Raw genomic sequence first — 26,558 nt, 5'->3', positions numbered from 1 at the left:
ACACTGACTAAGACCCCCGCCCTGACAAGGACCAGTCAGTGGAGAATGGACCCTGAAAGAGCACACCTGGAAAGTTGATGAATATATTGTATTGAGATGCTTCCCTGAGGCCTCCAGTAACATGCCTGTGCCTGCAAGAAAGAGAAACATGCTCAGGACAAAGGACCCAGCTCTTTCCCCCCCAGCGCCATCTCCATCCGTCTGAGGGGACCCCAGGAGACATGCAACTAAGGGAGCAATGGGTAGTGGCAGCTACTCTCAGCCTTACCCCCAGAACCTGTTGCCCAAGGTCCCCGAACCTGCCTGTCTCCAAGGCCCACTTCTCTCTTGTTTAGCTGTCCCAGGTATGTTTTTGCTGACATCGTGGACCCAATAGCCTTTGGCTCAGGGCGGTGTAGCCCTTCCCTTTGGATATCCCACCCCCCACCCCTTTCCCTCAATAAACCGAATTTTTCGTTTTCTACCGTCTGACATAGCCGGTTAGGTGCCCTCCCGGCAACACGAACCGTAAACCTTCCACACAGTCCAGTTGGTTAGAATGCCGTTCCCACACCCCAAGGTTGTGGGTTTGAACCCCAGTCAGGACACACACAGGGCTCAACCAATGAACGCATAAATCAGTGGAACAACAGTTGATATTTCTCTCTGTTTCCCCTTTCCTCTCTGTAAAATCAATAAGTAATAATTTCTTTTAAAAAAAGAAAAGAGAAACATTCTGACTGCTTGTCTCCCTGCAGCAGCACACTGCCCCAAGAGTGGATGCCCTGCCTGAAGTGGGGCGTCATTTCCTTCTCTAAGACACAAAAGCTAAGGAAGTGGGCTTAGTCAAGTCCTGGGGCCAGTTCTTTCCAGGACGTGGCCTCTTTGCTGCTTGAAAAAGTAGGTGGAAGGCACCAGACTTCTTTGCCTGGAACAGAAAGAAGCCTGCCCTCTGCAGCCTGGGTGGATGTCTTTGCTGCGTTGGCCAATAGGTGGCTGTGTTCCTGTGTAAATGTGTTAATGGTTCAAAATCAAATGGACCTGCTTTCAGTTCCTCACAGCCATGGTGACAGCAGTGTAGCAGGGGCATTCCTCGGTTCAGAAAGCGCTCATCAGCAGAAAACACAGCCTCTTAGGAGTTTCTGCAAAACCTAGAACTGCCCCTCAGCTTCGCTTTCAGGTGCCGCTCTCTCCCCTTAAAGGGAAATTGGTGGCTGGAGACCACAAAGGACCAGGGAGCAGCGCACCCGGGGCGCAGGTGGAGGAGGCGGCGGGGGGTCAGCGGGCTGGGCGCCTCCACCCGGCGGCCAGGAAACAATTGCGATGTGGAATCGGAGGAGCGGGGTGCAGAGGAGCAGGGGGCAGGGGCCAGGTGTCCTGTAGCTGCTCTGCCAGAGAATCAGGGAGCCCCCCTTCCCAACAACACACAGACCCCACTCATCCTCAGTGTGAAGATTGAGTCTCCTTCAGCCTGTGCACAGCCCTCCCCAGAACGTCCTTTCTTGTCTTTTGTTTTGGATCTTCCCCTGAGGATATTTTTTTGGTTTGGGGAGAGAGAGAGAGAGAGAGAGAGAGAGAGAGAGAGACAGAGACAGAGACAGAGACAGAGACAGAGACAGAGAGAGAGGAGGGGGGAGGAGAGGGTGATGTGAGGGAGAAGCATGGATGTGTTGCCCCCGTCCCATCCCAGCTGACCCTGCAGCCTGGGTGCGGGCCCCGACCAAGAATCTAACCCACAGCATTTGCTGTATGGATGACGCTCCCACCAACGCAACCACCGGGCCAGGGCCAGGAATCTTGAACACTTTTCATTCAGTTTCCCGTTGCTTAAACGTCTTTCACATTATCCCGCGGTGAGTGCTGTGTGCAAAATGAAAATTAGCCCCCTGGCCTTTGGGGTTCAGCGGGGAGAGCGTGAGCCCACGCAGCGAAGGGCCTGGGCTTTGACTGCAGGTCGGGGCGCGTCCACGGGTTGCGGGGTGGGTCTTGGCTTGCGGGAGGCAGCCAGTCCATGTGTCACCCTCACAACAATGTTCCTCTCTCTCTTCTCTCACTCTCTCACCCCTTCCCTTCCTCCTGTCCACTCTGTCTAAAAGTATCCTCCTGGGAGGATTAACAACATGGAAAATAAATGTAAAAGAAATAAAAATTAGTGTTGTGTACCAGCTGTTGAGGATCTTTAGCAGGTAATATCTTTGAATTTTCCTTGTTTAGAATTTTGTGGACAGAATCAAATTAGCTAAAATTATATTTGCACTGTGACCTCTTCCTTTGTAAGCCTCTCTGGGACTTGCAAGGGGAAGGTCATTTCATGTCTTTAAAATTTTTATAGTTTGTTCATCATGGATACTTTTCTGCTGATTTTCATTTCTTAGTATGGCATGACAGCGACTTTTAACTTCATTACGTAGGTGTGATGCTATCTTCAATTCTGTGTGAGTGGCCCAGGAGTTAGCTTTTGAATTAGTGTTTTGATCTTCGACAGGTGTAAACCTAGTTATGTCTCATTTCTTATCATCATCACCACCCAACTCTTTTTTTTTTGTGTGTAACCATTTTCCTGTTCTTTACCACTTTTTTACGTAATCATTGCCTTCAAATAATATCCCCAGAGATATTCTGAATGTGAGGAAAGAGGGATTGTTTAGCTCCTTTCTGCCATTCACAAAACAGCAGTGTTTTGTCAGGAAACTTTCCTCCTTGTTGGTTCTCTGCAAAGTGTAGTCTAAGATTTCTCTCAATTATGTGGCAGGCAGGGATCTAAGGGTTGAAACTGCGGCTCTGTTCCTACACAGTCCTACAGACAGTCCCTCTCCTAGAGTTGCCATTGGCTGGGGAAGCTCAACAGGCTCACCCCAGAGTGTTAAAGAAGGTGCAGTCAGAGCCCCGCTGGGCCCGACTACGGCAGGTGGAATGGGCACCATTCAGATTATTGCATGTTAGGTAAACCCGAGAGGCAGCTCTCATTCCCTGTGTTCTGATTCTCAACTTGTAATTTGCAGTTATCATTTTATGTAATCTTTACATTTCCTGTGTGATCACTAGGAAAGCTGTCTCCATTGTTTTGAAGAGGAAATGAAAGTGTAATGTTATTTCAATTCAGGAGCCACAGACCGATTTTGTCAGAAAGTGAAGCTTTTATGTGAGAGAGTATGTAGGTCCACTAAGAAAGCAGAAAGTATGTCCTACTGCCTTAAGAATATCTTCTGCTGGGCATGTTAAGTTGCAAAACAAAAACGTTCTCTGCCTGGCCTACTCAGGGGTGATAGGAAAATAAATAAAATAGTTTCGGACCAGGAAAAAAAAGCGGGCTGTTTCTCTTCATTAATAAGATGACAGGAAAAGTCAGGAATTAAGGAAAAATATTTTGACTCTTGTGATGCTGAAATTTGCTAAAATTCACTGACTTTGGTACATGAAGTCTAGCAAAGGGCTTATTTCACTGCCCCTTTCTGACTGATCACTGTGAAAGGATGGATTGATGCAAATCTTTAGAGCAGGTGCTGCTTAGGGAACAATTGGTTAAGTGGCCTCTAAATTCTTTCCAACTAAAGAATAAAAATTGCTTTACACGTTTTATCAGGATTCTAATCTGGGGGGAACCAAACACAAGCATGTCTTTCCCATAGCCTCATCCTACTTCTTGCAGATTCCTTTCTCTCATGAATACCCGATGCCTGCAGATGGGGCCATGACTCCCCTTGTCTTTGATTCTGCATGTGTGATTTGTCCTGTGAGCACAGGTAGCAGGTCTTCTTTCCTAGGAAGGGGTTGAGAGTAAGTGTACATGGCAATTTCACCTCTGTCATGTGTGACTCGAACTTGAAATCTCTAGGCACAGTCTGAACTAGCGTGTCGTAGGTGCCAAATGAATGATGCCACGTGTCTTAGAAGTATAATACACAGATACTGCAAGTATCCCCAGCAAACAGCACAAGGAATATGCATTCACTGAATGTACGTGAACCTAATAGCCATGTAGAACCAAAAACCATAAACAAGCAAAAATGGTTTGCCCGGGACCTAGCAGCCTCCCTGGGGTTGCCTTCTAGTCACCACCTCAACCAGCTCTCCTGGCTGCTCTCTGCGGAGTGCCCTCTGTGGTGATTGTTTCCGCCAGGCACACTGACATGCTCTGTGTGTGTACTTACTGCTTCAACCCTGACAAAAGTCCTATGAAAAAATACTATAATTGTCCCCACAGCGAAGAGAAGGAAAGCCAGGAGCACAAGTGTGCACATTATTTGTCAAGGTCCCACTGCTGTTAAGTAGAGTTGGTGCCAAGCCCCAGCTCTGGGTGCAGAATCACATTCTTCTGTTGTTGTTAATCACCCCCTGAGGATATTTTTCCATTGACTTTTTTAGAGAGAGTGGAAAGGAGGAAAGAGGGAGGGAGGAAGGGAGACAAAGAGAGGAGAGAAATTCCATGTGAGAGGAACATGATTTGTTGCTTCCCCAACCTGGGATTGAACTTGAGGGCCAGGTACCTGCCCTTTTCTCACAGTGGAACTCAGGATGCAGGGGACCCCACGCTATCCAGTGAGCCGAACAGGCCACAGCCTCAGTCATTCTTTAACCAATACGCAATGCTGTGGAGAAGATGACAGTCGGAAAACACAGTTTGATTCAAGACAACTTGGTTTGTGGAGTATGACCACTGACCTCTACATCGCATTTTTCAGAGGCTTTCACACATACCCTTAAAGATCTTATTTCCTAAATTGTGTCTCAAAAGGCAATAGAGGGCGGGAGTTTCAGAGAAGAGACTTGCCCGAAGGCCACAGCTGGTAAGGAACAGGGTGAGATTTGAGCACAGAATAGATGGGGAGCCATTGTTTCCCCCCTCTTCACAGAGAGGAGGAAGGCGGGGCCGGGGGGTGGAAGAGCTGTGGTCTTCCCTCTCCCCCAGGCCTGGCTCAGCTCTGATGTGCTGCTGCTGTCCCCCCGTGAAGGCCCAGTGCCCAGGTGTCTGCACTGGATGTTTAGATGCTACTCCAACTGGAAACCCTTGGGAGAGGAGGGCCTGGGGTGAACTGCCCCTGTGGTGCAGATCTGTGACCCGTGTTCTAGAGAAATAAGAATTAGGAGGAGGAGTGAAGCACAAGTGAGTATGGCAGAGACCCTATGAATTCGGGGCTTCAATAGAGGTGACTGTGGGCACCTGCTGTGTCCTTACAACACACAGCCACCTTGGGCGAGGGTCATGGTGTCCACTCAGATACCCGCAATTTCACATAATATGGACATCTGGGGTGTTCTTAATTGTCCAACATTGTATATAAACCCTGTGGTGTTCCTCCTTGTATGTAGGAAAGATCATTTTGAGTAAAAGAAAACTTACTTTAAACCCTTAATCACTCATATGGTTTTCCAGAGGATGTTCCGGGGCGGGAGGGGGGGCGGGGGGGCGCTTCATGTCAGGTTGAAATGACATAACTCAATTCACACACAGTTCCTGTGGCTATAGATGTACTAGTTAGCAATCCACTAGGTGTAGCAATACTTTATCTTAGATCCTTGTGTTTGTTAATTGTATGTGTCAGTTGGATTGACCCATGAGGTTCGGGATAATTGGTCAAAGGTTCTGAGTGTGCCTGGGATGGTGTTTTGGGGTGAGACTGACATTTAAGTAGCTGAACTGAGTAAAGCTACTGTGCTCTGTAATATGAGTAGCCCTCAAGTAACCAGTTGGATGCCTTCATAGGACAAAACGGATGATCTCCCAATAAGAAGCTGAAAAAATGTATCATTTAGCTAAATTCATAGAGATGCCACTCAAGTTTTTGTCTCTCCCTTTTACTTTGTGCTCTTAAGTAGAAACCTTGAAGCTGAAACCACAACAGAGCGAGAGCACCCGTGCGTGGGGCGGGCACTAAGGAGGCTGCAGGACGGGATGGTATGAGGGGTGAATGCAGTCACTAAGCAGGACTGGGGACAGGGAGGGAGGAAGAGGAGCGGGTGCCAGCCTCCGCCACCAAATGCCCTGCATCTTCCCGTCTTCTGCCTACACGACCTCTCTCGGATATTTCTGCCACTGCTCCTTGCTAATGGAATAGAACTCAGTACAACCCTAACATAAGTACTGAATGTCTTCCAGGACTCTTCTCAATTCCTTGGAATTTCCAGCTTTTGAGAGGCACTTTCTGACTAGTGCTGTTCTATGGACTTTAAAGGACAAGCACTATTGCTGGGCTGGGGTGTCTCAGCGGTTGAGCATTGACCCATAAAGCAAGGGGTCAGCAGTTCAATTTTGGGTGAGGGTACATGCCCAGGTTGCGGGTTCGATCACCAGTAGGGAGCGTGCAGGAGGCAGCCAATGGATGATGTTTCTCTCATTGATGTTTCTATCTCTCTATCCCTCTCCCTCCTCTCTCTTTACAAATAAAAATAAAAACCTACTTTTAAAATAAAGACAAGTCCTATTGTGAGAAGGCTTTCTATAGAGGAAAATATGCCCAGGTTGTGGGTTCGATCCCCACTAGGGAGTGTGCGGGAAGCAGCCAATGGATGATGTTTCTCTCATTGATGTTTCTATCTCTCTATCCCCCTCCCTTCCTGTGTCTCTAAATGTAAAATATTTTATATTTATAATAAAGACAAGTAGTATTCTGAGACAGATTTCTATAAAACAAAATGTGCATTTTGTTTTTCAGAATTAATGAACTCAAGATGCCTCTGATAAAAATTTAATAAATAAAGCAAAATGCAAAGTCAATAACGTAAAAATGTAAAATAATTTTGGAAATTATAGTACAAGGTAAGGCAGATATTGATCATAAGAATATATCACTATGAGTCCATTGAAAAAATAAATTAATAATAAATAAATACATAAATGAATAAACAACAATAAATAAATAACATCAGTGCAGACACCTCTTAGGAACTGATATCCCAGGAACTGAATTTTCGAACGTTTTCTTGCTTAATCTGACAAGACATTTGTTGAATAAAGTTCAATCCATTCTCTGATTAAAGCAGAAATCAGAGCCTTTGACATGACCCAACACTCATGTGCAAAGGTGATCTGGCCCTTTTGTCACCGAGGATCATTTCCAGGAGGAGGCAGGTCTCGGTCCCTGTCGCTCAGCCTTTCCTGCAGGGTCCTTGCTGAAGAGAAGGCCTTCATGACTTCCACTCTGACCACTTCCCAGGCGCAGTCGCTGTGTCCCTTCCCTTTGAGGTAGAGCCTGATGCCCTGGAAGTACCTCTTCAAGGCCAGCGCAGGGCCCCGCGTCGCCAGGGCCGAGCCCTCCTCGGCCGTCCCCTGCCCCAGGCAGGCGTCCAGGTCCCCCAGCTGCCGGTGGAGCCCCTCGCGCAGCTGGCCCAGGAGGGTCGTGTTCCAGGCGGCAGGGGGGGGCGCTGTGAGCAAGAGGTTGAAGACCTGCTGGAGCAGCTCGTGGAGGACAGTGGCGGCCTGGGCCCCCTGCACCTCACGGCCCTCCACCGTTTGCCTGGGGAATCGGAAGTCTTTTCTGTCCTTGAGACACAAGAAAGGGGACATTGTGCTCATTTGGCTCAGAAGCACTAAGTTGTCCCCGCTGAGCAGGATGTGGTGCTGAGGCATGTGACAGCCCAGAGACCCCTCGGGGCCACAGCTGAGCAGCAGCAGGGCCGAGAGGAGAGAGAGCAGGAGGGCCATGGGCGAGCGGGGGCGCTGCTGGCCTGCTGAGCTGGGCGCCTGCTGAACAGTCTGGGACCTCAGGTCCTCCAGTGGCCTTCTTTCTAAGCATGGCCTTTAAATAGGAAGCATGTTTTCCCTTTCTAGACTCTTCTTTCTGTTTTCCCTTCCTTTTTTTACTTTCATTTGAGTTCTCCTTGTGGTCTAAGAGGATGTCATCACTCTACACTATTGGTTTTGCCATTGTAATTTTCACACTAGATTTCAGATGTGTCCATCCAAGAGGATACATATCGGTCAAATGCGAAAATTCTTAGTCCTAAAAGCAGAAGTGTATGTAGGTGTGTAAATACTCCCACACGTGAACATTCTCATGTATATACTTTATTACATATATTGCTCTTCTCTATTAGAAACAAGATGTGGCCTTGAGCCCAGCTGGGTTGTCTGAGTGGTTGAGTGTCCACTTATAAAGCAGCAGGTCCTCCTTCAGTTCCTGGTATGGCACATGCCCTGGCTGTGGGCTCCGTCCCAGCAAGGGGCCTGCAGGAGGCAGCAGATCAAGGATTCTCTTATCATTGAAGTTTCTCTCTCTCTCTCACTCCCCTTCTTCTCTCTGAAATCAATAAAAGAATATAATAGAGGCAGTTGGCTTGAATGTGGGGAACATTTGTGGCCTCCTTCCTTTACATATGGAGCCAGGCTCCCTCAGCCCTGGGTGTGTATTTTGTCAGGAACTTATCGGACCATGTATGGTAAATAAGCTCTTTAGAACCAAGGACTGGGTTTTGTTTACTGTTTTATTCACAGCAAAGGCTGAGATTTGAAGTGAACCAGTGTTTGGGATGTTTCTGTTCCCTCTGGATCTCATTCATGCAGGTCTATGTGTTTATGTGTCAGGGGGCCACTAGGTCAGGGCTTCTATCCACAGTGCCACTTCTTTCCAGCGTTTCGTAACTGGTCCTTCAGGTTCCTCAGACTGTGCCAGTCTGCACAGCACGAATCTTCTTTCTTGGCTGGTGATGCCCTTGGGGAGATTCTAATATCAAGATAAGTTTTCCCAGCACCACCTCATTCATAAGTTTGATACGAGCTCTAGTAACCGTTTTCCTCTCAAATCACAGAGTGTCCTCAACGCAAACACTCCTGGACTCACTCCTGGAGGGCAGGCTGACCCCATTGTGAGGTCTTTATGCTTCCCTGGAAGTGGAGAGGCTTGTGTCTTTGCTGGCAAAACAATCTGTCAGGCTGCTATCCCTGCTCCCTGAAGTGTTTGTGTGAAGGACCCTGGTTCTTAATGGTGGCCTCCTGCTCTCTGAGCTGTTACCCAGGTAGCAGAAAATCTATGGACCTAAACGCTATGAGCAAAAGTTTATTTTGTCTTTGTAGGTAGCAGAATTAGTTATCCAATTGCATGTATTTTACCTTTACTAGGCCAATCATTTTTATTTGGCCAGTACAGGTACCATTGTTCAATTCTTTACTTTAATGATTGAAAACATGCTCAAAGTTTGTCAGGTGAGCACAGGACATTCAGTGCCGTCCCTCAGTGGAAAATTGTAGAACAGAAAGTGGTGAACTCCAGCTGTTCATCGAGCCTGTGAGTTTCCAGGGCCTTCTCTGTTGGTCCATCTCTGCCTCATGCTCAGAGTGGAGGGCAGTGAGGCCCAGGCTGCTAGGTCAGGGAGAAAGAGCCTCCTTTCCTCTCCTGACTCGCTCTGTTTCATTTTAATTTCAATGACAGCATAGTTCCTCAGAGAGGTCTTCTGGTTGTGGTCTGTCTTGCTCCTCTGGCATTACTTCCTCCTTCATCCTGAGGCTCATATGAAGGGACGGAAAAGAAAGGCAGAGGCGCTTCACTGTTTCTCTCTAAGTTTTCAAGATTTCAGATTTTTCCGTTCAATGTTCCCAGGAAGCAAAACGGGCAGTTGTTTGTGGGAGAAAATAAAAACCAATATAATCCTGGATGTCACAGAAGTGAAAGAAGGGAAGGGACCTGTGTGCTGACAAAATGACCAAGTGTAAGTTGGCAAAATTCTCTGTAGCCCACTTGAGGCCCCGGTGCCATGGCAGAGGGAAGGACGAAGGCCAGTGCTGAGCCCCCAAAGGCAGGAACCGGCAGCCTGGGCCAGAGGCTCCAAGAGGCTCCCTGGTCAGTGACCAGCCCTTCATTTCCCTTTCATTTAATCCTCATGGCATCAGCTCTGAGGACAGAAGGGAAGAGTCCCAGCCTCCAACTCTCAAGGCACTGGCAACCCCGACCCTCAAGGTGGATATTAACCCTGGCCTGAGGGCTTCATCTAGTTGATAAATCCCCTCAGGCAATGAAAAGATTGCCTTGAGGAATCCAGAATTAAGAGAAAGGGAGTTGGGTGATCCTAAAATGTACTGTTCTTAATCTAAATAAGAAGGATGGAGCTATGTTATTATCTCTTTATTCATTTAAAATTTATCTTTATTGTTGAAAGTGTTACAGATGTCCAGCTTTTTCCCTCACTGCACCCCTCCTGCCAGCATCCTACCCCCCAGGCCTTCCCCGCAGTGTTGTCTGTGTCCATGGCTTATGCGTATATGCATCTAAGTTCTTTTCTTAATCTCTCTCCCCTGCACTCCCTCACCCAGCCTTTCCTCAGCAATTCATCAGACTGCTCCATGGTTCTATGTCTCTGTATCTATTTTGTTCTTCAGTTTATTTTGTTCATTAGATTCCACACATGAGTGAGATCATGTGATACTTGTCTTTCTCTGCCTGGCTTATTTCACGTAGCATGAGAGTCTGCAGTTCCATCCATGCTGTCCCAAAGGGTAAGAGATCCTTCTTACAGCGGCACAGTACTCCACGGTGTGACTGTGCCACAGCTTCTTTATCCACTCACCTACTGATGGGCACTTGGGCTGTTTCCAGATCTTATCTATTGTAAACTGTGCTGCTGTGAACATAGGGGTGCATAAAAATGTAAAAAGCTTCTGCACAGCGAAAGAAACCATCAACAAAAGGAAAAGGGAGCCCACTGTATGGGAGAACATGTTTGCCAGTGATAGATCTGATAAGGGGTGAGTTTCCAAAATGTATCAGGAGCTCAGACATCTTCATGAAAAGGAAACAAACAATCCAATTAAAGAATGAGCCAAGCACCTAAATAGATGCTTCTCCAAAGTGCACATACAGAAAACCAAGAGGCATGTGGAAAAATGTTCAGAGTCACTAATCCTCAGTGAGATGCACTTTAAAACAACAATGAGATGTCACCTGGCACCTGTCACAATGACTACCATCCACAATTCATGAAATGACAAGTGCTGGCCAGAGGGGCTGGGGAGGGGGGAAGGGACGGGGTAGAAGGGGTCACTGGGGAGAAAAAGGGACATCTGTAATATTTTAAACAATAATAAAACTTAAAAATAAAAATAAAATAAAATTTAATAAATAAAGCAAAATGCAAAGTCAATAACATAAAAATGTAAAATAATTTTGGAAATTATAGTACATGGTAAGGCAGATATTGATCATAAGAATATATCACTATGAGTACATTGAAAAAATAAATTAATAATAAATAAATAAATGAATAAACAACAATAAATAAATAACATCAATGCAGACACCTCTTAGGAACTGATATCCCAGGAACTGAATTTTGGAACATTTTCTTGCTTAATATTCTGACAAGACATTTGTTGAATAAAGTTCAATCCATTCTCTGATTAAAGCAGAAATCAGAGCCTTTGACATGACCCAACACTCATGTGCAAAGGTGATCTGGCTCTTTCGTCAACGAGGATCATTTCCAGGAGGAGGCAGGTCTCGGTCCCTGTCGCTCAGCCTTTCCTGCAGGGTCCTTGCTGAAGAGAAGGCCCTCATGACTTCCACTCTGACCACTTCCCAGGCGCAGTCGCTATGTCCCTTCCCTTTGAGGTAGAGCCAGATGCCCTGGAAGTACCTCTTCAAGGCCAGCGCAGGGCCCCGCGTCGCCGGGGCCGAGCCTTCCTCGGCCGTCCCCTGCCCCAGGCAGGCGTCCAGGTCCCCCAGCTGCCGGTGGAGCCCCTCGCGCAGCTGGCCCAGGAGGATCGTGTTCCAGGCGGCAGGGGGGGGCGCTGTGAGCAAGAGGTTGAAGACCTGCTGGAGCAGCTCGTGGAGGACAGTGGCGGCCTGGGCCCCCTGCACCTCACGGCCCTCCACTGTTTGCCTGGGGAATCGGAAGTCTTTTCTGTCCTTGAGACACAAGAAAGGGGACATTGTGCTCATTTGGCTCAGAAGCACTAAGTTGTCCCCACTGAGCAGGACGTGGTGCTGAGGCAGGTGACAGCCCAGAGACCCCCCGGGGCCACAGCTGAGCAGCAGCAGGGCCGAGAGGAGAGAGAGCAGGAGGGCCATGGGCGAGCGGGGGCGCTGCTGGCCTGCTGAGCTGGGCGCCTGCTGAACAGTCTGGGACCTCAGGTCCTCCAGTGGCCTTCTTTCTAAGCATGGCCTTTAAATAGGAAGCATGTTTCCCTTTCTAGACTCTTCTTTCTATTTTCCCTTCCTTTTTTTACTTTCATTTGAGTTCTCCTTGTGGTCTAAGAGGATGTCATCACTCTACACTATTGGATTTGCTGTTGTAATTTTCACACTAGATTTCAGATGTGTCCATCCAAGAGGATACATATCGGTCAAATGCGAAAATTCTTAGTCCTAAAAGCAGAAGTGTATGTAGGTGTGTAAATACTCCCACACGTGAACATTCTCATGTATATACTTTATTACATATATTGCTCTTCTCTATTAGAAACAAGATGTGGCCTTGAGCCCAGCTGGGTTGTCTGAGTGGTTGAGTGTCCACTTATAAAGCAGCAGGTCCTCCTTCAGTTCCTGGTATGGCACATGCCCTGGCTGTGGGCTCCGTCCCAGCAAGGGGCCTGCAGGAGGCAGCAGATCAAGGATTCTCTTATCATTGAAGTTTCTCTCTCTCTCTCACTCCCCTTCTTCTCTCTGAAATCAATAAAAGAATATAATAGAGGCAGTTGGCTTGAATGTGGGGAACATTTGTGGCCTCCTTCCTTTACATATGGAGCCAGGCTCCCTCAGCCCTGGGTGTGTATTTTGTCAGGAACTTATCGGACCATGTATGGTAAATAAGCTCTTTAGAACCAAGGACTGGGTTTTGTTTACTGTTTTATTCACAGCAGAGGCTGAGATTTGAAGTGAACCAGTGTCTGGGATGTTTCTGTTCCCTCTGGATCTCATTCATGCAGGTCTATGTGTTTATGTGTCAGGGGGCCACTAGGTCAGGGCTTCTATCCACAGTGCCACTTCTTTCCAGCGTTTTGTAACTGGTCCTTCAGGTTCCTCAGACTGTGCCAGTCTCCACAGCAGGAATCTTCTTTCTTGGCTGGTGATGCCCTTGGGGAGATTCTAACATCAACATAAGTTTTCCCAGCACCACCTCATTCATAAGTTTGATACGAGCTCTAGTAACCGTTTTCCTCTCAAATCACAGAGTGTCCTCAACGCAAACACTCCTGGACTCACTCCCAGAGGGCAGGCTGACCCCATTGTGAGGTCTTTATGCTTTCCTCGAAGTGGAGAGGCTTGTGTTTTCTACGGGCAAAACAATCTGTCAGGCTGCTATCCCTGCTCCCTGAAGTGTTTGTGTGAAAGACCCTGGTTCTCAGTCGTGGCCTCCTGCTCTCTGAGCTGTTACCCAGGTAGCAGGAAATCTATAGACCTAAACGCTGTGAGCAAAAGTTTATTTTGTCTTTGTAGGTAGCAGAATTAGTTATCCAATTGCATGTATTTTACCTTTAGAAGGCCAATCATTTTTATTTGGCCAGTACAGGTATCATTGTTCAATTCTTTACTTTAATGATTGAAAACATGCTCAAAGTTTGTCAGCTGAGCACAGGACATTCAGTGCCGTCCCTCAATGGAAATTTGTAGAACAGAAAGTGGTGAACTCCAGCTGTTCATCGAGCCTGTGAGTTTCCAGGGCCTTCTCTGTTGGTCCATCTCTGCCTCATGCTCAGAGTGGAGGGCAGTGAGGCCCAGGCTGCTAGGTCAGGGAGAAAGAGCCTCCTTTCCTCTCCTGACTCTCTGTGTTTCATTTTAGTTTCAATGACAGCATAGTTCCTCGGAGAGGTCTTCTGGTTGTGGTCTGTCTTGCTCCTCTGGCATTACTTCCTCCTTCATCCTGAGGCTCATACGAAGGGACGGAAAAGAAAGGCAGAGGCGCTTCACTGTTTCTCTCTAAGTTTTCAAGATTTCAGATTTTTCAGTTCAAGTTTCCCAGGAAGCAAAACTGGCAGTTGTTTGTGGGGGGAAATAAAACAAATATAATCCTGGATGTCACAGAAGTGAAAGAAGGGAAGGGCCTGTGTGCTGACAAAATGACCAAGTGTAAGTTGGCAAAATTCACTGTGTCCCACTTGAGGCCCTGGTGCCATGGCAGAGGGAAGGACGAAGGCCAGTGCTGAGCCCCCAAAGGCAGGAACCGGCAGCCTGGGCCAGAGGCTCCAAGAGGCCCCCTGGTCAGTGACCAGCCCTTCATTTCCCTTTCATTTAATCCTCATGGCATCAGCTCTGAGGACAGAAGGGAAGAGTCCCAGCCTGACCCACATGGTGGATATTAACCCTGGCCTGAGGGCTTCATCTAGTTAATAAATCCCCTCAGGCAATGAAAAGATTGCCTTGAGGAATCCAGAATTAAGAGAAAGGGAGTTGGGTCATCCTAAAATGTACTGTTTTTAATCTAAATCATAAGGATGGAGCTATGTTATTTATGTATTCATTTAAAATTTATCTTTATTGTTGAAAGTATTATTGATGTCCCTCTTTTCTCCCCATTGCACCCCTCTCTCCTTAACCCAACCCACGCACCCAGACTTTCCCCACACTATTGTCTGTGTCTATGGCTTATGCATATATGCATCTAAATTCTTTTTTTCTTTTTTTAAAAATATATCTTTATTGATTTCAGAGAGAGGAAAGGAGAGGGAAAGAGAGAGATAGAAACATCAATGATGAGAGAGTCGTTGATGGAGCCCACAACCCAGGCACGTCCCCTGAAGAGGAATCGAACCACGATCTCCTGGATCCCAGGTCGAAGGGCAACTGCTGAGCCACGCCCTGCTGGGCTGTTCTTTTCTTAATCTCTCTTCCCTCCACTCCATCACCCAGCCTTTCCTCAGAAATTTGTCAGACTCCTCCATGGTTCTATGTCTCTGTATCTATTTTGTTCATCAGTTTATTTTGTTCATTAGATTCCACATATGAGTGAGATCATGTGGTACTTGTCTTTCTCTGCCTGGCTTATTTCACGTAGCATAAGATTCTACAGGTTCATCCATACTGTTTCAAAGGGTACAAGATCCTTCTTTACAGCTGCGTAGTATTCCATGGTATAAATGTCCCACAGCTTTTTTATCCACTCATCTACTGATGGGCACTGGGGCTGTTTCCAGATCTTAGCTAGTGTAAACTGTGCTGCTATGAACATAGGGGTACATTAAAAATTTAAAAAGCTTTTGCACAGCGAAAGAAACCATCAACAAAACGAAAAGGGAGCCCACTGTATGGGAGAACATATTTGCCCGTGATACATCTGATAAGGGGTTAATTTCCAAATTGCCTGCAGACTGGAGCAGGCAATATGGAAAACAGTATGGAATTTCTTCATAAAATTAAAAATGGAACTTCCATTTGACCCGGTGATCCTACTTTTAGAAATATATCCTAAGAAACTCGATAACAAAACCAAAATTCATTGCCTGAGAACTATGAAGCAGCCACTGTTCTAAGATCTTTGAAATTATGAAATGAACCTTCTTGATAACCCTATTTGGATTATGTTCATTTATGCCACTATTTGGAGGGCACTAAAATCTGGAGGGTGAATTATTTTGAAAGTACCAAGAATCCAAGATCAAAACCTTATTGAATCTGTCAGCAAGGGACTGTTAAATGAAGGATAGAAATGGACACGGGATTTTTGACCAAGGAGAGGCCATGGCATGAAATCACAGAGCAGGGAGGGTGAGGTGAGTAAGGACGCCAAGCTCTACTTCAAGTGCCAAAGGCTTACTGTCTATGGGTTTGTATGGCAGCCATGGGTGTGGTAAGAGTCCATTGAATTGACTGCCTTTCAATTCCCAGGAAAAGTAGACAAATTCCTTTTTAATAGTCTTAAGGGAGTAAAATTTTCTGAAAATTGAAACAAATTTGCTTCTGACAGTGGAGTAACCCTCATCCCTTCCAATTCCCAGCAGGCTGCTTGTTTTATCAGTGTCACCCATGCTGAGGACACTGCCATCAGACAGTCTACATGGGAAAGCTCTGTGCTCTCAGCATCCACTTCAAACTTCAATCTTCTCGCCCTCTGAACCTGAATGATCTGGAGAAACAGTTCACTCTGTGCTGGCCATTCCCATTGTTCCCCCTCCTGAGGTCCTGCCGGTACCAGTCCAGGCTTTAACTGTCTCCCTTCTTCCCAGTTCTCAGCTGCTGCTGACATTCAACTCCTTCCTGTTCCTAGATGTGTTCTGTCCATTTTTCAGCCAATGTGAGTCCTGCACAGATGCAGCCTCCTCCTAGTGGAATCAGATGTGGAGCTGCCTAACCCAAGGCAGGATGAGCTCCTGGGTTCTTCCCATTCAAGTGTGGGCCCAGCTCCCTGTGTTTACTGAGTTTCTGTGAGAGAGTGGGCATCAGGGGTTCTTGACAGCTGCACCCCAGGGATCAGCTGTCAGGGAGGGTGGAGGAGCGGCCACCTTCACACTCTGGCACTTGATGCTGGAAAATCTCTGCTGCTTCGAGCTGGTGCTGCACAACCCATTCCTGGGCATTGGGTGTCCCTTCACATGCCTTGCATGCAAAATCTAGTTCCAGTGTAGACCCGTACAGGGCCTGTGAGCAGCTCAGGGCTCTCTCTACCTCGCCCAGCCCTCTAGCCCTGCTGCTTCAAACCTCAACAACTGGAAATATTTAAGAACTCTGGGATATGAAATGGTATGGCCAAACAGATTTTGGGGGCAAGGTGACACTATGGAACTAAATTATAAACATTTGTACCCCAGAACTATAATGAAAAACAACAAAAATATAAAGTTACAGTTAAAAAGAAAGCAAGTAAAAAGTAAAAGGAGGCATAGTATTTGAAAGTGTTTGGGCAATCACAAAGACAGAGCCAGGTGAATAAGAAAAATGTCCTGTTTATCCTGCTCCTACCTGGTCCTCCACGTGCTGTGGAGGAAGAAAGAAATGTGAGGGTGAAACAGTCCAACTCAGGCCCTTTAGACCATCAATTGGAGACAAGCTGTCTAAAGCTTGAGTCTGTAATCTGATGCACAGATCTGAGAGATCCCTTCCACCTGAGGAGTTCACTCACACTTCCTGACATACACTTTCAGACTTAATACCTCACAACTCTACATGCACAATATTTTCAGATAGACTTGAGTAACATGTTTTCTTCTCAAAGGTGTGTACATGTCATGATCGATGTTAAGAAACTAGTCATAGCCTGGCCGGGTGTGGCTCAGTGGTTGAGCGTCGACCTAGGATCCAGGTGATCGGGGTTCAATTTGTGGTCAGGGCACATGCCCGGGTTGCGGGCTCAATCCCCAGTCAGGGGCGTGCAGGAGGCAGCCGATCAATGATTCTCTCATCATTGATGTTTCTATGTCTCTCTCAGCCTCTCCTTTCCTCTCTCTGAAATCAATAAAGATATATTAAAAAGAAACTAGTCATAGGCCAAGATCAAGATCCTTCTCTGGGGAAAGCTGATGCTGCTTTACAAAGTCATACAATGAGTGTTTGACTTAAGAAAGATTCTCATATTTAAGAGATTTGCATCTTGGAAATATATCAAGTGAAAATTAGAATCTCTTGGGAAACATTTTCCTCCTAAAAAATTGTGTGGAAGGAAAATATTTTGATTTAGTTATATTTTTCAGCCTTATGAAGGAATTGTCCCAGACTAGTATTCTCATTGCAATTTCATTATCTGTGCATCCCAAAGAGGTTGTGATGTTCATGACCTTGATGCTGTCTACACTGTGAAGTATGTGTTTACCCAGGAAGAAGACAAATCAGGTTAAAAACAGAAGAATGCTTGACAGATCTCTCTAATCTGGAAAATGAAGGGAAATTCTAATAATGACTCTAGAAGCAGTGTGATAAAAGGAGAAATTAGGCAAACAAATGATTAAAGCACATATCTCTAAAATTGTATAATCTGTATTAATTAGACTTAAGATAAAGGATCTATCTGACAGGAATATGGTGGAAAGAAGTTTTTCATAAACAGTTCTAGGATGGCTAGTTACAAATCAAAGAAGAAATCAATGTAAAATCTCATCTCATAGCACAGACCATAAAATCTTGATGGCATGAAGAACTGATAATCAGATTAGATTTTTAGTTTTTTTGTTAATCCTCACCTGAGGATAATTTTTCCATTGATTTTTAGAGGGAGTGGGATGGAACGAGGGAGGGGGAGGAACAGAGAGACCGAAACATCTACGTGAGAGACACAAATTGATCGGTTGCCTCCCTCACACACCCAAACCAGGGTCAGGGATTGAACCTGCAACCAATGTAGGTGCCCTTTACCTGGAGTTGAACCTGAAACCCCTTTGTGTGGGGGCTGACACTCTAGTCACTGTGCCACACTGGCCAGGTCGGTAATAATATATATACAAACTTCAAACTTCTTCATGTGAAACAGGACATGGCCACAGAGACTTTCCTGGTAAGGTGGCTGAATGGAATCTGAATCAGGATTCTCTCATCCAGAGACCAACAAAATAAGGACAGTGAAGGACTATATATAAAATACATAAGCAGCCATTATACACTGCAAGAGAAATATTTGAAAAATGTGGAGACTGAGGATGGCGGTGCACTGAGTGGGAGCTACACTGACACTCTCGCAGGACCAAACTGGAATTACAACTAAAATATAGAAAAAACATCCTAAATAATCAACTGCAACTGAAGAGGAGCTGGAGAGCACCCCCTAACCAAGGACGTAAAGTGGAGACCACATAGGGACTGGGAAGAAGTGCAGAGGCCCGAGAGGGCTGGCTGGGCTCCCACAGGCAGCAGCTGAAGGTCCAGAGGGATAGGATAGCTCAGTTATGGGGGGTTCCGACTGAGGACTCTGGGGCCTAAACCCCAGGCTGGGCTTCCCAGCCAAGAGCACCAGAACTGAGAAAGGTGCCCACACAACAGCTGGCTGTGAAAAGCAATCAGGTTTCTATCTGCCAGGGAGAGGGCTGGAAATGCAGGCACCCTCTTAATGGGCCAGTGCACAACGTTTCATGTGCTGCCACTCACGTTGGGATCCTGCCAAGGGCAGAGTGGACTAGAGCTGTGAGAGGAGAATCTTGGGTTGTGGGCTCTGGAGGTAGAGCTCAGAGGGCACCCCTCTGGCTTCCTGTGCCGAGTCATTCCCCCATACTGCAGAGGCAGACATTTACCCTCCAAGCAGCTTTGCCTGAGAAGGAAGCAATTGCTCCACCTTGCTGGGAAACCTCTCCCCCTACCCTGTGGAATTTTAGGACATCACTGAGGGAGGAGCAGTGTGATAGTTAATTTTATATGTCAACTTGTTATCAGGAAACCCCAGTGGGGTTCGGGCTGTGCTTATTGAGAATGCCGGCCAACCAAGAAGACAGGGAGCATACAAGCATCCAAAACCTGTCTTAAGGAGCGGCCTGAGGGATAGAGTTATATAGGGAAATGGGGCAAACTGTGGTTGGGACCGGAATGCAGCTACGTGCAATCCTGGAAGTCCACAGACGTCATTCTTTTGTTCTTGGTTGTCTGGCGATGTCTCCATAAGGTGATACCTTGACTCATTGTTCACAGCTGCGTCATCTGCTTAGTTGCTTTTTCCGGGATCAAGGGGAGTGCACAGGTGCAAAGGCCTAGGAAACAGAAACTTAAGAAAAAGGAAATGTAAACCTCTACTCACATAAGTATATGTGTTCTACAATTTATAAGTAATATGATTATATTTCAGATTAATTCAGGTGCTCAATATTTGATAACTATAAGTGCCCCTATCATTTCCCCCTCTGGTTAGGTAAATTAGTTGATACCTATCAACCATATACTATACTAAGTCTTATTCTTATATCTGTCATGATGCTGTAGTTCTAAAACCTTTGCTTCTGCCACGCAGCGCCTGTCCGACTTGGGGCAGACAAACTGGCAGAGGCTGGAGAAGAGAGGCATACATTGTAGACAGCAACACAAAATAAGACAAATGAGTATGAAAAGTAAAAAGACCAGGACTGCTTCCTTTATCCCAGTCCAGCTGGGTAACCAAGAGGTCAGGGCAGCAAACTCCTCAGTAAAGAAGCCTTCCCTTTGTGTGACATGGGAAAGAGTATCCTTGACATTCCGTAACTTATGCTCTATGAGTTCAGAGTTATCAGTTAGATTGAAACAGCACATACCCTTAAAATCTTCACACCCCTGATGGTGTCTGAGTAATAGGTAATCAATAGTGGCTCGATTCACTAGGACGGCTTCTCTTACTTGCCCTAGTTCCTGACCCATAGCTGCTATAGCCTGGGAGGTAGAATTTAGAGCTTTTACCATAGCAAAAGCCAAGTTAGTTACTTCAGCATTCAATAATCCTACCATCACTGGAGTGACAAATACAGTCATAGAGATATATTCAGCCTGGCTAAACAGATGTACTTCACCATCGCAGTTTTCATCTAGTGTGAGCTTAGGGCGCACCCGCTGAGGGTGAGGCTTCTGTGGCAATATTACAGTCAAGTGTCCAATTGTGCAAGGGCCCCCAGCACTATTCATAGGTACATAAAACTATGCTGTTAAACCACAGAGTAAGAAAGAGTAAGAACCAACCAGGGGGAATGTGAACATACCCATTTCCATAAGATATAGAGCAATTTTCTTTTGTACTGTTCAATTGCTGCTGATTTTTCAAAGACAGTTTCCTGTAGAAGCCACCCCTGCTATTTTAATAGAAAACACAGTACGTTTTCTTTCAACAACAACAGGGCAATTGGTAGCATCTGGCGACAGTGCACATGAGTCTCCTGACATAGTTTTGGCTCCCAACCTTTCCTGAGGCCAAGTGTTATCTCTACAGAGGAAAGGTCGGGGGTTGAAACCACATGACCAGTGATATGCTAGGACAGGCACTAGTGGTGGGGATGTCCCACCCTATCCTACAATTGCCCTTTGCTAGACACCTGGGGCTTTCCACCCTGATGACCTTGAGTACCTGGCCCCTTGTCCTTGCTCTGCTAGCGCCTGTCTAAAGGCCTGCTACATCCCCCTCAGGGATCTTGGCTCTGAATTGTTTCAGAGAAGATGGGCGCAGAGTCTCTTCTTATAGTTACTTCCTGCTGAAAGGGGGTGACGTTTTCCTTCAGAGCCAAGAGATCCTTGCTCTCCGTGAGAAGGACAATGAGGCCTGGGCACAAAAGGAGATGGTCGTGGTATCTAGAGGTGGTTTTCCCTGAGTATGAGTAGTGGCGACAAACTGTGTTATAAATTTTAGTATTATTGGGTCAAAGCTAGAACAACAAGAATTATGACAAATAGTCTGGTGGAAGGAAAAACAAAACAAAACAAAAACTAAACAAAACAAAACATTTCAGTTCTAATATTTCCCTATTGAAACAATTTTTCCCCCTAAAATCACCTTCATTTTATTAAAGAGCCAAATGAAACCAATCTCTTTACTGTATCATTCAGTTTCAGTTTGGCCTGATTGTATGTATGAATCCAGTAAGAATAGCACTTGACCATATATGCTTTTTAAAACCTGCTTTGCTGGAATCTCATGATTGAGCTTTAATTAGCCCCTCAGGGCAAAGAAGCCAGCTCCCTAGTTGCCATCAAGTTTTGCCTGCAATATCTATAGACTTGAGTGAATTCCTGAAGTTCTTAAGGTCCCCAAAATGTCTTGAGGTTCTTTCCTTGCCATCTCCCAGGAGAGCAACCTTTGTCCCTTACCTGGAAAGACTGTCATGAACCATATAACCAAGCAAGGTACCAGGCTTTCTCCAAGATGTTCTTATTGGCTTCAAAGTCAGTCTTCATTTTCTTGAGGCTTTCTGCTGACATCCAGAGTCCAGGCATTTCTCTCTCAGACATGGCATTCCAGTCCAAGTCTTGGTTAATAAAAACCACAATTGAAAACTGGTCTTATTGATTTAATGCAATGAAACATATTGACATGACTCACTCATTAAGAAATTGCCAAATTCTAGAGAGATCAGAATTTCTCTAGGGAGAAAAATATAATTTACCTAATTGCTTTAAGAAAAGTAACAAGTTTCCTTATGTCTGAAAAATAGAAAAATTAGAATTCAGAAATAATTTTAACAAAAGTTACAAAAACTATAATTATTTTCAGTTCATTCAGCCATAATCAATTTTTGTTTCTCTTTATTTTTCTTGCCAGTACTTCTATAAATCCAGATACTCTGTAGATTTCTAATAATTTTCATCCAGTTTGAAGGAGATGATCTGAAAATTTATTCTCAGAGCTATGTAATTTAAAATAAGTCAGAGTCCTTTCTATGGATCCCTCAGACGATGTGACATTTCTGCAAGTGCATTACAATAAAACAGTGACTGTCTCTATATAACAAGAAGAAATTTAAAATGATGTGGTATGGATTTGATTATAATGCAGTTGACATGGAATCCTGTCCTTTCTACAAAACACAATGTTCCAGAATAACAATTAGAGTTATAAATGAAAGTATGTCAGAATTTATAGACTCCTGGAGATTTTTTTACATCTATTTGGATAACATGTATATATAAATAGAATATAGTTATTATTTCTTTACTTGACAAAGCTTCCTTGTACCTTAAATATACCTTAAATATGAGCTTTTCCTTCATAAGGAGAGAAAACAAAATCCTTGAGGCATTCCAGGGCCTATTGGGATGACCTAAAGCCAATTCTGGGTCAGGAAAAAGTTTCTTAAAATTCAAACCCTGAGAAGGTTATCAAACTTATTTGACCAAAAGATCATATATTACTATTATTAACAGCATTAGAGTATTTATGCATTCAAAGTGACAATAAGAGATATTAAATACAAACGTAGGCTAGCAAAACTTCAGTTTCTAAGATTAGGAAGATGGCTTTTTTAGTAATCAAGTACCTGATTAATATAACTGTTTCAATAATTTATAAAACTTCCATATCCTAGGCAAATACAGGAAAGACTTTTCCTTTCAAATGTATCTCTATACCTCATGCCTTCTTTTACTAAAACTATACAATTTCTTTCCAATTAATTAGGATTCTTAACTCTTAGAAACCTTAATTTTTAGGTGACAAGTAATTAACATAGCTCAGGTTAGCAATACATTCATATTTTTTAAAAGATATATTTCAAATAAAATGCCAGACATATTCATTAACAGATTCAAATTCATCCTCTAGATTCTCTGTTATAAGCCAAAAGTAGGCAACTCAGATTAGCATTTCAGTGTCCTGTTATTTCAAAATACCTAGATATTTAATAATTTCTACTATTTAATGTAGCAAAACTGCAATCTTAAGTTACCAAAGATTTTGGAAAACTGTGTGTGTGTGTATGTATATATGTACATATATATGTAAAAGCCTTTTAAAGACCCTTTATCTCAATTATATCTAATTTATTATGTTTCAACAACCTTGAGATTTTAAAGCCAATTATTATTTCCTAAGGCATTTTCTTGGCAAATTTTGTAACTTCTAGGCTTCAGGCGGCTTTAAAGTGAAAATACCTTTTTTTTTTCTTTACAGAGTGGATGTGGCCCTTCCCTCTACCTGAGGACATTTCAGCAGCTCTGGCCTTTCTGGGAGAAAAACTTGGGGGTTTAAAAAGATTTATTTCCCATATTTTTCTTTCTGAGTAGAATATAATAATATGAAATCTTATACATAATAAGAGATCTTGTCCTATTTTAAAACAGAAACAAAACAACTCCTAAAGTAAAGGAAGGAAACTCTCAAAAGGAGGGACTGGGACAGTAGCCTTAGAATCTTTCTCTCACACTAACCCAGCTCAGCAGCAAAAGGCCTTCATTCTGAGGGGCACAAAGCCCAGACAGCAGGCAGGATTGCCAGTGTCCACAAATAGTGAAGGGCAGACTAAGTCCCTAAAAAGACAAAAGCAAGCAAAGAACATCTACAACCAAAGTCACACTGCAGACAGGAAAAACTCTTACTAGTTAAGCATTTCAGGCCGCTGATGCCCTGAGAGGAGGAAAGGGCAGCAAGTTCCTGCAGTCCCCTCCCCCTGCCCGGGTTCAGCCGGCCACAAGCAGCTGGGGACTCCAGCAAAGTGGGATGTGCTCCCATCTCACTCCCGCTGCCATCTGCTTTAACGTGAGGCTGCCTGTTACCTCCACCAACCGTGGAGGCCCCGAGGCCCCTTGTTTTCCCATCTAGTGGGTCGTTTCGATCCACTCCCAGCATGAACGCACTGATGCTCTTGGAAGCACATTTATTGTCTTAAGGACACTCCTACCACCTTTCTCTCTGGTTGTTTTTCTAATGTATGGCCGTTCTGCCTCGGTTTCCCTTGTAGCTCTTCTCTCCCTTCCCATTCAATGTTTAAGGGCCTCACAATCAAGTTTATGCGTCTTTGTGACTCTACACTGTCTCCCCACATGACCACCTATGTTCCTGGCTTACAAAGGACACAGACGGACCTTCACCCATGGCATTTCTCGTAACTGGCAAACTCAGCATCCAACTGCCAACGGACCTTGCACCTAGACGTCTACCAGTCCATTGTAGCCTCTGTCTGCTGCTTTCCATCGCATTCCCTGGCTTCCTTCACTGTAGCTGCTGGTCAGAGAATTCATTTGGTTTTCCTTCTTCTCAATATGGCATTTAACATAACTGATGTTGATTTTGATTGTTTTTACGTTTTTCCCTCCCCAGACTCAAAGATACCAGAGAGCAAGAACTGTATTGGTCATGATCACCTCTATATCATGAGGGCAACACACAGCCTGGCTTCGGGAAAGTCCATAGGTACTTACCATTTGAATGTAATATGGTGGGTAAATGAATTGTGCCACCCATTTTTTAAAAAATGTATCTTTATTGATTTCAGGGAGAGGAAGAGAGAGAGATGGAGACATCAATGATGAGAGTCATTGATTGGCTGCCTCCTGCCCGCACCCTACTGGGCATGGAGCCCACAGCCCGGGCATGTGCCCTGACCAGGAATCGAACCCGGATCTCCTGGATCGTAAGGGGATGCTCAATCACTGAGCCACACAGGCCAGGCTGCCATCCATTCTATAATCGAGGTGCACAATCTGGCATGGTGTTCCTTTTTAGAATAAACAACTAAAATGTTTACTGTGGCCAACATTTAATATATGCAAAAAATCATAAAACGGCTAACTATAAAGAATATATTTTTTATAATAACACAATATAAAGGTGCCTGTACCTGATATTATAGGAGAAAAAACAATTGAAATCTTATAAATAAATAAATAAATGAGTATTAAATAAACACATACACACAACAGCATGGACCTCTGTAAATCACTAGTGCCTATAGAGTTGAAACTGATGTGAAATAATATTTCTGAAAACGTGACAAATTGATCTATCTGTACTTTATTTATATCTGTGTTTTATGCATACAAGAAGAAAGTGTAAGTAAAATTTAGTTATTTTATTCAGTAAAGGATTAAGAATGGATAAATTAAATGTTAAGGTACAATTACATTTAAAAGTTATTGTCAGTTAATGTAATATTAAAATGTTGATTTAATTGACATTGGATTTAATTCTTTTTAAATATGTTTTTCTTGACTTGAGGGAGAGAGGAAGGGACAGGGATAGAGAGAGGACCATGGATGAGAGAGGCTGCCTCTGGCACGCCCCCTACTGGGGGTCGATCCCACAACCCGGGCATGTGTCCCGGTGGAAAATCCAGCCAGAGGCCTCTTGGTTTATGGGTCGATGCTCAACCACTGAGCCACACTGGCTGGGCTCGATCATTTTAATTCAAGTTACTTTAACTTTCTACATAAGTTTGAAGAGCAACTTTTAATGTCATACATATTGCTTATAGAAATGGTAATGTATCCAATTATGAATTAAAGTAAAAATTTGTGTAACACTTCAAAATAATACGAATGTATAGAAAAAGTTTAAAATCATTCAAACTGTTAAACACCATTATAAACTTAATTTATTATTATTATTATTTTTGTTAACCCTCACTATAAGGTATTTTTTCCATTGGTTTTTCGGGAGAGTGGAAGGGGAGGGAGGGAGTGGGAGAAGGGAAGAGAAAGAGAGAGACAGAGAGAGAAAGTGGATTGGTTGCATTCATCACCCCCCACCCCGCCACAACCCAGATATGTGCTCTTGACAGGGAATGCGGCCTATAGTCTAACGACTGAGCCACACTATATAGTTTATAAATATTAAATAAATATCAATGTAAATTTTAAAAAATATTTTAACGCTAAAACTATTAAAACATTGTATTAAAGTTTAAAATATTTAAATATTTTAATATTAAAAATATCAATGTAAGATTTCAAAAATGATAACGTTAAAACATCACTCTATTAGAATTTTTAAAATGCTTATTTATCTTAATATTAAATAAATATCAACGTAAAATTTTTAATTTTTTTAATTTTTTACATTCAGACCATGAAAATAGCATGTATGAAACTTCAGCTTTATTTAAACTATGTTTTATTTATACCAAAACAAGAAGTTAATATAATTGTACTTTCTTGGCTTTTAAAGAAGCAAACACATTAGCATTTTCTTTTTTCTTTATTTCCTTATTTTTTTAGAGAGTGGGAGAGGGAGAGCTAGACACATCCCCTGCCTGCCCCGCACAGCCCCTGCCGGGCATCGAGCCCGCAGCCCCCCGGGCCTTATGCGCCCTGACCCGCAGGAGCAGGGGCCTCGGGGCCTGCGGGGTGCGCAGCCGCTGA

General features: G+C 44.4%; 2 pseudogenes across 2 annotated transcripts; both read right to left on the bottom strand.

Moving 5' to 3' along the window:
- Positions 1 to 7,018: 7,018 nt before the first annotated feature.
- LOC308563555 (interferon omega-1 pseudogene) lies at positions 7,019 to 7,621 on the bottom strand (annotated as a pseudogene). The gene has a single exon. The product of its transcript is annotated as an interferon omega-1 pseudogene (transcript).
- Positions 7,622 to 11,372: 3,751 nt separating this feature from the next.
- LOC308563554 (interferon omega-1 pseudogene) lies at positions 11,373 to 11,975 on the bottom strand (annotated as a pseudogene). Its single transcript has one exon. The product of its transcript is annotated as an interferon omega-1 pseudogene (transcript).
- Positions 11,976 to 26,558: the final 14,583 nt, after the last annotated feature.

This window comes from Miniopterus schreibersii (genome assembly GCF_964146895.1).
Source record: "Miniopterus schreibersii genome assembly, chromosome: 11".
NCBI lineage: Eukaryota > Metazoa > Chordata > Mammalia > Chiroptera > Miniopteridae > Miniopterus > Miniopterus schreibersii.
Note: the sequence above shows the minus strand (reverse complement) of the source record. Positions and strands in the feature narration are given on the sequence as shown.